General features: G+C 40.4%; 1 protein-coding gene across 1 annotated transcript in view; it reads left to right on the plus strand.

Annotated features, from left to right (window-relative positions):
• LOC143283882 (uncharacterized) overlaps positions 1-15099 on the plus strand; it is a 29755-nt gene that overhangs the window by 3391 nt on the left and 11265 nt on the right. The window lies entirely within an intron of this gene.

Genomic DNA, 15099 nt, shown 5'->3' on the forward strand with positions numbered 1-15099 from the left:
TATGTGTGGAGAAATGTTTGGCCACTTTTTTTGTATGTGTGGAGAAATGTTTGGTTTTTTTTGGTTTTTTTGTATGTGTGGAGAAATGTTTGGTTACTTTTTTTGTATGTGTGGAGAAATGTTTGGTTACTTTTTTTGTATGTGTGGAGAAATGTTTGGCTACTTTTTTGTATGTGTGGGGAAATGTTTGGCTCGATTTTGCATGTGTGGAGAAATGCCCGACACAGCGCTTACATTGCTTGGTTTGTGCGACAACTCATTCTAACCACGGCAACAGCAAGAGAACCACAACAACATCAACAACAGCAATGTATGTGCATACGTCTTCGAGGTATCACTCAACATGGTAAGAATCGGTTGGGCGGATGAAGTGTGATCCATTGTTTACCGATGATCAGGTTTCGAGGACCCTGTTTCAACATGGTTATGTATCCTTAGGAAAGGCACTGTCCTGCGATTTTTATTCACTCAGCCCAAGTGGATACCAGACCTTGGTTGGGGATGTTCGAAACGGCGGTTTCACCGTGAAACCAATCTTATCACTGACTTTACTGTACATTATTCTTGTTGATGTTGTGTAGCAAATGGCCTGCCCCTGATCATTATGGCCTGGTGTGATCGGTTACGTTTTCATTGTCTTTAGCATCAGAACCAGCGCAGTCGGTTTTAGGGGGTTTTTTTGTTTTGTTTTTGTTTTTGTTTGCTGTACGTTTTTCATCTCTTAAAGTCGGGGTTTCTTTCCATGATGATCTATTCTATCAGCATGTATTTCTGACTGTTCCATTGCAAACTCAAGCTGTTTCCACGATTTGATTGTGTTATTTTTTTTATTTTCAGGTGTCAAAAAACTTCTGCTTTGGCGTATTTTGCCACAGGCTCAGAATATGACTTCTTCTTCTTCTTCTTTTTTTTTTTATCTATAGACGTTAAACCATTTTGTTATTCCATAGTCTTCAAGCAAAGGATAAATCACGATGTCATTTACAGCCTCCCGACCGCAATGAGCCGTTTCAGTGCTGGCCTGATTAGCTGTTTGTTTAATTAGCCATAGGGATGGCTACTGTTTGGTCATGCCCAGGTCAGATTACTATTTGTTTGACCGTAGGCCAAATTATTGGCTTGTTAACCCAGCGCCAAATTACTATTTGTTTAACCATGGGCCAAATTATTTTGTTCTTTTTCACTGTGGACACAGTAACCGTTTGATCCAAAGCCCACCAAACCCTCCTTTTTCACCATCAGCACCAGCACATTCGTCCTAACGTGTTTTGTGAGACCATAGATCCAACTGCGTTTTATGTAGTACCAAGGGGCCCATTCATTTTTTTTCGTCTGGCCATGGGCGCAAGTGCTGTTTGCTCACCCATAAACCCAGATGTCTTCTGCTTAAACGTCTGCCCATATATCAGTTTTTAACGACAAGTTCAGGCGTATTTTTTCAACCATTAACCCGATATTGCTTGTGTTACCATAAGCCCGATATAGTTTGTTCAACATTAAGCCCGATACTGTTTGATTAGCCAGGTTGATATAGTTGTTTTTTTTTTCATCCATAAGCCCGATATAGTTTCTGTGACCGTAACCCCGAAAGCCCGACAGTTTGTTTTACCGTTAGCCAAAAATACTCCTGCTTAATAAACCAAAGCCTAATGACGTTGTTTTTTTGTTTTGGGGTTGTTGTTTTTTTGTTGTTGTTTTCTTGTTGTTTTTTTTTTGTTTTTTTTTTTTTTTGGGGGGGGTTGGTTTTTTTTGTTTTTTTTTGTTTTTTTTTTTACATCGACATGGTCCTGAACGCGTGTTGTTCAATCGCGAGCCCATTTACTGCTTGTTTGACTTGACCGTAGGCACAATCACTTTTTAGTCATCTTGGGCCCAAACATGTTTTGTTCAACTGTGGACACACTTAGGTTTTCATCGCAGGCGCAAGTGTGTTTTGTTTGCATTCGTATTTGTATTTGCATTTCTTTTTATTACAACAGATTTCTCTGTGTGAATTGTTTAATTGTGAGTGCAGTTACTTTTCTTTTTTTTTTCTTTTTTTTACATAGACCCAATGTGTTTTGTTTACTTACAGATGCGTTTACAGTTAATTTTTATTATTATTATTATTATTATTATTATTATTATTATTATTATTATTATTGTCGTAGGCCTTTATTCCATGTCTGATCTGACAGTAGGCGTTTTTTTTTTTTTTCTTTATTTTCTTTTTTTTCATCTCTTTAATCGATAATTGGGTGTGCACCCTATCCCAGTTTCTGTTACTTTTTTTTTTATTATCATATTTGTTTTTATCAAACTGGTAATTATGTTGGGCTGAGCTGTTTATCGCTTTGTGAGTGTTGTGGTGCTAGTGACTTGGTTCAGCTGTGTGCTGACATCGCTTCTAAACTACCAGCTGTTGTTCACCCTGAGTCTGGCCAGTTGCTGACTGTCTGTGTGGAGACCTGGCACTTTCTGTTGATGCCATTCCGATTCGCCTGTTTCCGTTTCACCTATTTCTGATTCGTTCATTCTTCTTTCACCTATTCCCGACTGACCTAAGCGAGATTATCCACCCACTAACATTGTCTATCCTGAATGGTCTGTGGCGGATTGTCCAGTGACTAGATAGGCTATCCTGATTGGTCTGTGCCGGATTGTCCAGCCACTAGATTGTCTATACTGATTGGTCTGTGCCGGATTGTCCAGTGACTAGATTGTCTATACTGATTGGTCTGTGGCGGATTGTCCAGCCACTAGATTGTCTATACTGATTGGTCTGTGCCGGATTGTCCAGCGACTAGATAGGCTATCCTGATTGGTCTGTTCCGGATTGTCCAGCCACTAGATTGTCTATACTGATTGGTCTGTGCCGGATTGTCCAGCGACTGGATAGGCTATCCTGATTGGTCTGTGCCGGATTGTCCAGCCACTAGATTGTCTGTACTGATTGGTCTGTGCCGGATTGTCCAGCGACTAGATAGGCTATCCTGATTGGTCTGTTCCGGATTGTCTAGCGACTAGATTGTCTTTCCTGAATGGTCTGTGCCGGATTGTTCATCCACTAGATTGTCTATACTGAATGGTCTGTGCCGGATTGTCCAGCGACTAGATTGTCTATACTGATTGGTCTGTGGCGGATTGTCCAGCCACTAGATTGTCTTTCCTGACTGGTCTGTGCCGGATTGTTCAGCGACTAGATTGTCTATCCTGATTGGTCTGTTCCGGATTGTCCAGCCACTAGAATTTCTATCCTGATTGGTCTGTGCCGGATTGTCCAGCCTCTAGATTGTCTATACTGATTGGTCCGTGCCGGATTGTCCAGCGACTAGATTGTCTTTCATGACTGGTCTGTGCCGGATTGTCCAGCCACTAGATTGTCTATACTGATTGGTCTGTGCCGGATTGTCCAGCACCTATATTGCCTATACTGATTGGTCCGTGCCGGATTGTCCAGCGACTAGATTGTCTATCCTGACTGGTCTGTGCCGGATTGTCCAGCCACTAGATTGTCTATACTGATTGGTCTGTGCCGGATTGTCCAGCCACTAGATTGTCTATCCTGATTAGTCTGTGCCGGATTGTTCATCCACTAGATTGTCTATCCTGAATGGTCTGTGCCGGATTGTCCAGCCACTAGATTGTCTATACTGATTGGTCTGTGCCGGATTGTCCAGCCACTAGATTGTCTATCCTGAATGGTCTGTGCCGGATTGTCCAGCCACTAGATTGTCTATCCTGAATGGTCTGTGCCGGATTGTCCAGCCACTAGATTGTCTATCCCGAAAACAAACACCTCACTTTTTTCATTTCTGCCCCGGTCTATGTGAAGATGCAAATCATCAAACCTCGGAAATTATGAAACAGCACAGAGAGACAGAGACAGACAGACAAGAGTGTGAGTGGCTTGTTCATCCGGCCATGGCTTCCAAGGGCGTCAAGAGAGAGAGAGAGAGAGAGAGAGAGAGAGAGTCTTGGAGAACAAAAACAGACCTCCACGGAACAATACAGTATCAGTATCAGTTACTCAATGAGGCGTCACTGCGTTCGGACAAATCCATATACGCTAAACCACATCTGCTAAGCAGATGCCTGACTAGCAGCGTAACCCAACGCGCTTAGTCAGGCCTTGAGGGAAAAAAATCAAAAACAACAACAACAGAAAACAGAGCACGAGAAGCTATAGTTGTTGACATCCTACGATGTCAAGAGTTTTTTTTTTCAAAGGCTGAATGCTTTAGATAAGATAACAGATAACGCACATCACGTTGTTTGGTGGACGTCATGACAAGGCTTAGAGTTGTATAGGCACGTGGGTACCGCTATTACTTGGAAGGAATAAACTTCAGCATAATACTTTCACTGAGAGCTAGGCAGCATAAAAGAAAATGCAGTTTGAAAATATTGCTCACTTCACTTCCAAATCATGAAACTTCTAAAATCACGAAACAGGAGAGAGAGAGAGAGAGAGAGAGAGAGAGATTCAGATTCAGATGGTTTAGTGTGCAAACATACACATCAGGGAAGGGTGCGAGACGTGGTGGAAGAGGGGAGGTGGTGATCCAACAGTTCATTTACAACCCATGAAGAAGCAACTTTACGTTGAACACAGTATGTACGAACTAAAAGATCGTTTCATGTTTCCTCATAATGAGAGATAGAGAGAGTTGGTGGGTGGGGGGGCGGGGGGGGGGGGGGGGGTGCTGAATAGGCGAAAAGAGACTGTGGGGTTTACGAAACAGACGGAAAGAGTCCAATAGTGCTCAAGAGGGCAACGAGAATGGCCTCACAGCCTCACACAGCGATCGAAACGAGAACAGGCGATTCTTTGCTGCTCCGGTCTGTTAGTGAGAAGCTATGGCTGTCCTGTCCTGTCCTGTCCTGTCCTGTTGTCATTCTTTTCTTCCTGTCTTCTTATCTGGCTGTCTTTCCCAGCTGCTGTCTTTCGCTGTTTCCTTAGTTCTCAATATGTGTTTCTGTCCTCATTTTCTTACTTTCTGTTTATGTGTGTATGGGCTGGTATAATAATTTTGAAAAATTGTTTTTCTTTTTTTTTTTTCGTTTTGAAAGATCATAATTATCTAGAAACAGCTGTCACTGGTCTCGAAAGATACTTGTATTTTATTTGGAGTTACTTTGTTTGAATTATTGTTGTGGTGGATTTTGTGTCAAAAAATCGTTTATTTATAGGTGAGTGTTTTTTTGTTGTTGTTTTTTTCTTTACACATTTTTTTACCCAAAACACATTTACCCTGCGTGAAAAAACAACAACTCTTCTTGGAATGCCCAACGTGTTATATGTACGAGTTTGATTTTTTGTTCTTCTTCTTTTTTTTTTTTTTCTTTTTTTTTTTGTTTCCGGTAAGTGGTTTATGCACTTTTTTTTTGCCACGAGGGCAGAATCATCTGCCGCGTTTTTTTTTTTGTTTTTTTTTTTTTTAACAACGTGGAGAATTATTCAGTTTTGTTGGCTTTATGTGTGTGGGTGGGTAGGGGTGAAACGGCCCGTAACTGATATATTATGTATTTTGCTCACAAGAATTTTTACCACATTGTTTTCTTTTTGAGAAATCTACGTAGGCAACTGATATCCTGCTTGCTTTTATATTTCCTCACTACCCTGCGGCACAGTTTCGGTTTTAACGCTGGTTGAAATGCTATTGTTCATGAGCGATGTAAAATACGAGTTCCTTTTTTTTTTTTTTTTTTTTTCTTGTATGTTCACTGTAAGCTTGTAAGCTTTTTGTTAAGACTTAAACTCGCTTTGGATACAAGTGCTTCTGCACCCACTTTTTTTTTTTTTTTTTTTTTTTTTTTTTTATGTAGATCAAGCTCTATTGCAGTTTCGAGTCGGTTTATCGCGTAGTATTTCTTTACATGAAATTTTTGGTGTGAGGTCTAATCTGCTTCGGTGTTCAGTGCTTCAGTTTTGGATTAACCAGCCCTATTTTTGTTTTTTTCAGACAGTAATTCCCGTTGTTATAATTATGCTCGTTGTTATTTTATCACAGGTTGTTATGTAACTGATTACACAGTACAGCTACGTGGTAATTTACTTTGTTTTTTTAGTCACCAGTTGCTACCAACAAATCATGCAAACCTTTCCATTGAAATTCAGTCAAAACGGGTTTTCTTACAAGTGGTTGTACACAACGTTTTCGTTTACACGCACGCGGGCCCACACCTGCACACACAAACCAGCAGTTTCACACACACACACCACACACACACACACACACACACACGTACACACACACACCTCGAAAACGCTTTGGACGACAATCCAATACAGAAATAACTCTGTGTGTGTGTGAAAGAAAGTGGCTAATCCTGAACAAGGAGCTAAAATCATCAACGAATATAAAACAAATTAGTTAATGCACTTGAAAATATAATGCATGAAAAACATAAGGCTGTGAACTCCTTAACAGTGTGTGTGAATGTTCTTCAGTTGAAAGACTATTCACAATTCACGAGGTGTGATTTTAGACACAACAAAGAACAACAACAACAACAAAAACAGATATATAAGAGCGAGAACTTATACAATGTAAAAAGCGAACTTTAGGAAAAAAATTAAAAACTTTTCTAAAAGATTACAAAGCAAAATGTGCAAATGAACTGTGAAGCAAATTTTCAGTGTTGTTTGGGGGGGTGGGGGGGGGGTATTTTTTTAAATATATATATACATTTTTTTTTAACTTTTGTGTTCGTTTTACGTGTTCTTTTTTGTTGTTTTTGTGTTCGTTTTCGTTTGTTTGGTTGCTATCTTTCTTTCTTTTTTCCCCCCTAAAAGGCAGTTACCCACCTGCAGAATAATTAAGCAGCCATTATTGCAACAAATCAAAGTAATAATGATAATAATAATAATAATAATAGATAAACAAAACCAATTAAACGAGAGAAAAAAAGAAGAAAACGTCTACAAACCTCTACACGACAACTGTTGATAATGTTCAGAAATGTGCGTGATATTCGTAGGAGGTTTTGACGACCATTGATGCTGAGGTTTCCTCCCTTTGAATTTCTGTCCTTTTTGACTCACTTGTGTAAACAAAGTGAGTCTATGTTTTAACCTGATGTTCGGTTGTCTGTGTGTGTGTGTGTGTGTCTGTGTGTCCGTGGTAAACTTTAACATTGACATTTTCTCTGCAATTACTTTGTCAGTTGACACCAAATTAGGCATAAAAATAGGGAAAATTCAGTTCTTTCCAGTCATCTTGTTTACAACAATATTGCACCTCTGGGATGGGCACAAAAAACTTTTTAAAAAGCCAAATTATATGCAAACTGCATTTACTGTTATATTTATATTTTTTGTATTCTCTAAACTTGGCACTTTGATCTGATATTCTGACACAACAACAAGAGCAGTCATTATTATCATTTTTTGTTCGAACAGGAACTTCTTTTGCTAAGCATGGAAGTTTTATTTATTTTGCAAACGTTTTGGTGCAGATAGTAAAAAAAGGGAAATTAATCTGTAATTAATGCTAGGGGACTTAATTTGCTTCAAACTGATCTTTCTCGTCTTAAACATTACATTTTGAAATTATAGCCTACTCAGTACATAAAAAGCTTGTGTTTTACTCTCAGTGTTCATTCGCCCAAGTGGTCTTTTTTGGAAAATGCAAAAAAATCAATACGAGTGGACTTTATAGATCTATTGGCTGAGCCCTGAAGGTCATGGGCAAAAATCAATTAAATGCACATATTTATACACATTCAAAGTGCGTGCTCATATTCTACGAGAACGCGAACGACGCCATTTTGTTTCAAGTTGTTGACCTGCCCGTTCAATCCTATATTCAATGGACAATACATGATATCATGTGATGGAAAGTTGGAGAAGGAGACCGTTAAATATTTATTCAGAGAAAGATTTGTGAACGCCCCATCACTTACTGGATTATACCCCAAACTGCCATAAAAAATATCCACAGAATCAGTCGGAAGTTAAAAATTGTAAACCATGCGAGTTAATACCCTTGAATTGATGAAACGAAAAAATTTCCAGTCTTGACTTTTCTCAAAATGAAGTCCTTTTCACTTCATACGACGTTTAGAAGTACTTGTACTTGGCTCTACATGTTATTAGTTTAACAAAATACTAAATTTTCATATCAACTTTAAAACTTTAAAACTACAAAGAACATAAAAAAGAAATTGAATCGCCCGTATCGTACTACATTCCCGGCGGGTGTAACTAAACTTGTACATCTATCTAGATCTAGAGAAAACGGCTAAATGTTGCAGTGTGATTGCGGCGATAGCCACGTCTCCTTTACCGCGGACTTAAAAAGAATTTTTTATTGCCCTCAAAGATTTTTTTCAATGCCCAAGATACAGCAGAATAATATGATTTAAACAGCGTTCTCACTGCGAATACCGCAATTGATTTATCACCCTTTAAAAAAGTATGTTCAAATATTGAATTTTAGAACGTCAGTTAAGGAGCCACGATAGTGTAATGGGTAAGACAGTTTCTTCTCACCCGAACACGCGGGGCTCGAATCTGGTTAGGACTTTTTTTTTCTTTTTTTTTTTTAACCCGAAGCTTTACAATAACAAATACAGAACACATTTTAACGATTAGAGTTTTTCTTTTAAGTGTATCACAAGTGAGTCTTGAAGGTCTTGCCTCTCTTGTTTTTCTTCTTTCTTTTTTTCTTTTTTTTTATTTATTTACAACAACAAAACATTTATGTCTGCATCCAAGTGCATTGGTATAAAGATATTTTTTTCCTGCTGTGAGCCTGTTTTTGTTTTTTGTTTTTTAATTCGTTTTAAAAATTAGAAAAATTATTCGAATCACTATTATCGGATAGCTTGATGTATGGAACCGCTTCTTTTTTTTTTTTTTTTTTTTTTTTTTTTTTGGTCAGTAGTGTGTGTGTGGTGTGTGCGTGTGATTTGAAACAGGAACAAAATGAAGAGAATTAAAAAAATATATATTACGCAAGGTGGAATAATTTTGGGGGTCTGGGAGTGCTTATGTAATTGTATCCAACCTGTGAACAGAGTAGTGATGATAATGATGATGATGATGATGATGATGATGAAAGTGGATATATGATTGTATCCAACCTGTGAACAGAGTAGTGATGATAATGATGATGATGATGATGAAAGTGGATATATGATTATATCCAACCTGTGAACAGAGCAGTAGTGATGATGATGATGGTGGTGGTGATGATCATGATGATGATGATGATGAAAGTGGATATATGGTTATATCCAACCTGTGAACAGAATAGTGATGATGATGATGATGATGATAGAAGAAGTAGAAGAAGCGGAAACACAAATGAGGGGCATTGATTTATTGTCACTAGCATTACACTATATCCACGTATGAACAAGAGCTGAACGACAAAAAGTCTTTAGAGCGATTCCTCTTTTTGGGCCAGCACAACGTTTACTGTAACACAAAGACTGAATATACAATGATGGACCATCAAAGGTAACCTGTGGTGTATATTTTAACCAAATGATGAGCGGTGGTACACATTTAACGTCAAAACACAAGCAACAAAGAGAAACGGGTTTTTTTACATTATATCTGTGTAATTATGACATTTATTTTCTTGCTTCTCTTAGTCATGCATGTGTTTGAGTTCTTCCGATTACTTTTTTTTTTTTAACTTCTTATTCTCCACGCTACTGACCATAATGAACAGGTCCTTATTGATTATTTTGATCAGATGAATATTCATAACCTTGTCTTATGCAATAAAAAAAAAAAAAGTCGACGATTATGGAACACGTATACAACTATATCATGGACGGCTTTCTGTGATTATTTATTGGTCAAAGAAGAGAAATATAAATTAATAGAATAGTTAAAATAAATGAATATTTCAACCTCGTAGAACAGCCATAGAGCATTGTGTGTGCTTCTTTTCTTCCAACAGCTGTTGTTGTTGTTTTGTGTGCACACAGTGCACTATTGTGAGACACTCAGTGAGTCGTGTCTGCTCTATTTCGCCGTTTCTTTTTTTTCTTTTTTTTTCTTCTTTTTTTTCTTTTTACTTTACTTTTACTTTTTTTTTTTACAATGTTGTATCGTGATTATCGCAAGAAAAAAAAAGGAAAAAAATAAGAAATATGTTGTTCGTGAGAGAGAAAAAAAAGTTGTATTTGGTCTTCAGTGATGGAGGTAGATTTCTTCTTCTTCTTTTAATTATCTTCTGGTCTGGTCCAGTGCAATGACTTTGTCACTAAAGTTGTGTGTGTGTGTGTGTGTTTGAAGTTGTGTATACGTGCGCGTGAGCGTGCGAATGAAGCAACAGTTTTCGTATTCACACGTCTTTTTCTCAGTGAGCTTTTTGTAAACTAATGACTATGACTTGCATTGTGGTTACTGTGTCCTATTATATATGTATATGTGTTCAGCGACCCTCCGTTGGCTGTACAAATCTCTGTTCATTGGTGATGTTGGCGACTCTTGTTGCTTTTCTTCTTTCGCTAACTTCTTCAGTGCGTGATGTTTCTATAATTATAACTATCGATACACTATGGGTCTTCTGTCCGTGATGTTTCTATATATCGATATACTTTGGGTCTGATCAGTACAGAAATAAACATTGTTTTGAAGCTATCCTCTGTGCGGCTTTTTGTTTGGTTGGTTGGTTGTTTTTGTTTTTTTGTTTTTGTTTGATTGTTGCTTTTTTTTTCTTTCTTTTTTTCTGGATGGATTTCACTCCCTGTTTTGTTATTGTGCATAATAAATGCGTCTGTACTTTTCTTTCGATATATATATATATATATATATATAGAGAGAGAGAGAGAGAGAGAGAGAGAGGGAAATGTATCGCTATGTCTTTTACGATTTCACCCTCTCTCTTTACACCTCAAACTTGCGCATTTCTGTCTCTCTCTGTGTTTCTCTTTCCCATTCTGTCTGTCTGTCACACACACACACACACACACACACACACCACGCTCTCTCTCAGTTCCAAACACGGAGTGAACAAAACCAAACCTCAACAAAACTAGCAGTGACACTTTAGCACGTGAAACACGAACTTGTTGCCGAAGAAAGCGTCACTGCTCAGCAAACGACGCCTTCAAACTGTCAGCTGATTGACAAGAACGTTGAACCACCAGTTTTCTCCACCCAAAACAAGTTTCTTCGAGATCAGAAATTGTTCGCGTCATTGGAAGATGTGTGATTCAGAAAAGGTTCATCTGGTTTGGTTTGGTTTTTAGAGCGGACAGTAATTTTACTTGTGAAAGTACAAACAAACTGACTGAAGAGGCAGCTCAGTTTTTGTTTGCTTGTTTGTTTGTTTTGTTTGTTGAATGTGTCTGTGTGGGGGGGGGGGGGGGGAGGGGGGGGGGAAGACAATGGGATCTTGTACCAGTGGCTCACTGTCTGTGGATCGTTGGTTGTCCTGCAATATGGATGAAAAATATTGAAAAACATCTACAACACCAAAAGGACATCTTTCACAACTTCATCGACTTCAAGAAGGCATTCAATCGGGTGTGGCACAGCGGCCTCTGGCAAGTACTGATAGGCTTCAACATTGATTAAGGGCTCATTCAAGTTATCCAGGCCCTCTACGAACATTCCAGCAGCGCAGTGCTCCTCAACAATCAACAAGGACGGTTCTTTCGGACCACAGTCGGAGTCAGGCAAGGATGCCTATTATCCCCAGTACTTTCTAACATCTTTCTGGAGAGAATCATGCAAGAGGCCCTCGAAGACCACCACACTTCCATCACCATTGGCGGCAGGTCAGTTTGCAATCTTCGATTCACAGACGACATCGACCTCATGGGGGGCACTAACACCGAGCTCCAGGATCTAACAAACAGACTTACTACAAGAGCAAGTGCTTACGGCATGGAGGTCAGCACAGAGAAGTTAAAGGTCATGGTCAACAGCACAACTAACACCAGTGCCAACATAACCACGAATGGTGAGCCCTTGGAAGAAGTGACCAGCTTCAAGTACCTGGGAGCAACCCTGGCCAAAGACGGCACCTGCACAGCAGAAATCCGAAATAGGATTAATTCTGCAACGGCAGCGATGGCCAGACTGAACAGGGTATGGAAGAGCAACATCAGATTCCACACAAAATTCCTGCTCTACAAGTCACTAGTGGTCTCCATCCTCTTATATGGATGTGAGACATGGACCCTGATGGCAGAAACAGAAAGAAAAATCCAAGCATTCGAAACCAAGTGCTTGAGGAGACTGCTACACATCTCCAACAAGGAGCACAAGACCAATGACTATGTGCGCAACCTGGTCAGCAACCTTGTTGGGCCCCAAGAACCACTGCTCGCGACTGTCAAACGACAGAAGATGGCATGGTTTGGTCACGTCATACGACATAACACCCTCTCCAAAACCATCCTGCAAGGGACTGTAGAGGAAGGGCGCAGACGGGGGCGGCAGAGAAAGAGCTGTGGTCCGACAACGTCAAGGAATGGACCAAAATGACGATGCCAGATCTCCTTACGACAGCTGCCAACAGGACGGCGTGGCGAGCTATGACATCTTCATGTCCCCCCAACGACCCCAGCGGTCAAGGAAATGAGTGAGTGAGTGAGTGACCAGTGGCTAGCCACCAGCGTGTGTGTGTGTGTGTGTGTGCGTGCGTGCGTGCCTTTGGCGATGCCACGCGCGTGTTTGTTGCTATGATTTCTGGCTATAGGATAGCCATGACTATACGATGATTGACGTCAGAGGCTATAAGATAACCATGACTGTACGTTCATTGACGTTAAAGGCGTTCAGATTACCATGACTATACGTTGTTTGACTTTAGAGGCAATAAGATAACCATGACTATACGTTGATTGACTTTAATCAAAAGACTATAAGATAACCAGGACCATACGTTGATTGATGTTAAAAGCTATACAATAATCAGGACTATATGTTGATTGATGTTAAAGACGATAAGATAACCATGACTGTAGATTTAGTTGAAAGTTAAAGTAAAATCAACAATTTAGTTGAAAGTTTAAGTAAAATCAATACATGTTGGGGATAATATCGTACTGATGTTCGCGGAATGCTCAAGAAGGTCGAGGGAACATGGCCTTTGGTTTAGTTCTCTCTGTCTCTCTCTCGCTCTCTCTCACTGTCTTTGCCTCTCACCCCTCCTCCAACGCTTCAACAAAAGCGGAGTTCGCAATCAACAAGCCACGAACTCAAAACAACCCACTTGGCACGTGAAACACGAACACTGGGTGAAAATATCTGTCTTCTTCTGTTCAGGGACGTGTTTAACTTTGAACCGTGTAGCGTACTCTCAAGCAAAGCGGCCAGTGTCATCACGTGGTGTGCGGTGCGTGTTTGACACCATCCAATGAGAAAGCCCTGTTCACTGAGGAGGCGGAGGAGGAGAAAAATGGTTGAATTGTTCGCTGGAGTGTCGTGTTGTTCAGAAGTTTCTTCGTTTGTCTTCGAACAAATTAATGACGGTTTTTGTCAGTCATCTTCAGTGTACACGTACACTTGAGAGAATGCACAAGGAACAGCCGAGTGGTTTAAGCATTGGACTTTCAATCTGAGGGTCCCGGGTTCGAATCACGGTAACGGCGCCTGGTGGGTAAAGGGTGGAGATTTTTACGATCTCCCAGGACAACATATGTGCAGACCTGCTAGTGCCTGAACCCCCTTCGTGTGAAAACGCACGCAGAAGATCAAATACGCACGTTAAAGATCCTGTAACCCATGTCAGTGTTCGGTGGGTTATGGAGACACGAAAATACCCAGCACGCATGAACCACGACAGAGTCATCAGCAAGTCGATGTTGGTCGTGTAACGGAAAGAAGAAGAACAGGTTGGTTGCAATATCTTTGTGTGTGTGTGTGAACATGCTTTTCGGTTGTGCTTGTGGTAACCGGTCCATGCCGGAATATGTTCACTGTTCAGTATGCTCCCCGGAACAAAGTGATACGGTTAAAAATTCTCTACTTGTGTTTATGCCAACACATGTTTTTACATACTACAATAAAGCTTTTTCTTAACGTACCCACGAAACTTTTTTGATTATTTTTTTATGGTCCTGGATACACCAACTAGTTGAACTTAACTGGAATCAGACGTTCGAGGCCTGTGAAGGCATTTGTCTGAATATGACTTGGAACAGTCGTCGTGTACACATTTTATCCCCACTTGTTATTTAGATCTGTTCTCTCTTTAGGGTAGAAGAGTCATTCGGATGAGACGATAAACCGAAGTGACGTGTGCAGCATGCACTTAGCGCACGTAAAAGAACATACGGCAACAGAAGGGTTGTTGCTGGCGACATCCCTATGTGATTGCGGCCAGGCTGACCAGACCCCATCCCATATTCTCCAAGACTGCCCCTTGTATGAGAAGATGCGGCAGCAGTCCTGGCCTGGGGGTGCTGACCTCAACACCAAGCTCTGGGGGACGGCAGCCGATCTTCACCGGACGTCCGAGTTTGTGGCATCCCTCGGACTGCGACCCTGACTGCGTAGCTGTCGAACGCAAAAGAAAGAAAGAAAGAAAGCTGGCGAAATTCTGTAGAAAAATCCACTTCGATAGGAAAAACAAATAAAACAGCACCAGGAAAAAAATACAAAAAAAATGGGTGGTGCTGTAGTGTAGCGACGCGCTGTCCCTGGGGAGCGCAGCCCGAATTTCACATAGAGAAATCTATTGTGATGAAAAGAAATACATACACATATACATGGCGGTGTTCTTTCTGTTACACGACCAACATCGACCTGCCGATAACGTATTCGTGGTTGATGATTTTATTGAAACATAAAAATATATTTTCAATGGTCATGTTGTGTCTTGGGGTCATTTCTCTTCTTCACTCCAGTACAGTTTTACAGTAAATGCTGATGGGAGAATACTTGTTCAGTGTACTAACACAAGAAACTAATGTTCCAGCAACATAGTTACTAAAATGTGTGGAGTGATGGCCTAGAGGCAACGCGTCCGCATAGGAAGCGAGAGAATCTGAGTACGCTGGTTCGAATCACGGCTCAGCCACCGATATTTTCTCCCCCTCCACTAGACCTTGAGAGGTGGTCTGGACGCTAGTCATTCGGTTGAGACGATAAACCGAGGTCCCGTATGCATCATACACTTAGCGCACATGAAAGAACCCACG

Source organism: Babylonia areolata, chromosome 7, assembly GCF_041734735.1.
Source record: "Babylonia areolata isolate BAREFJ2019XMU chromosome 7, ASM4173473v1, whole genome shotgun sequence".
Taxonomy (NCBI): domain Eukaryota; kingdom Metazoa; phylum Mollusca; class Gastropoda; order Neogastropoda; family Buccinidae; genus Babylonia; species Babylonia areolata.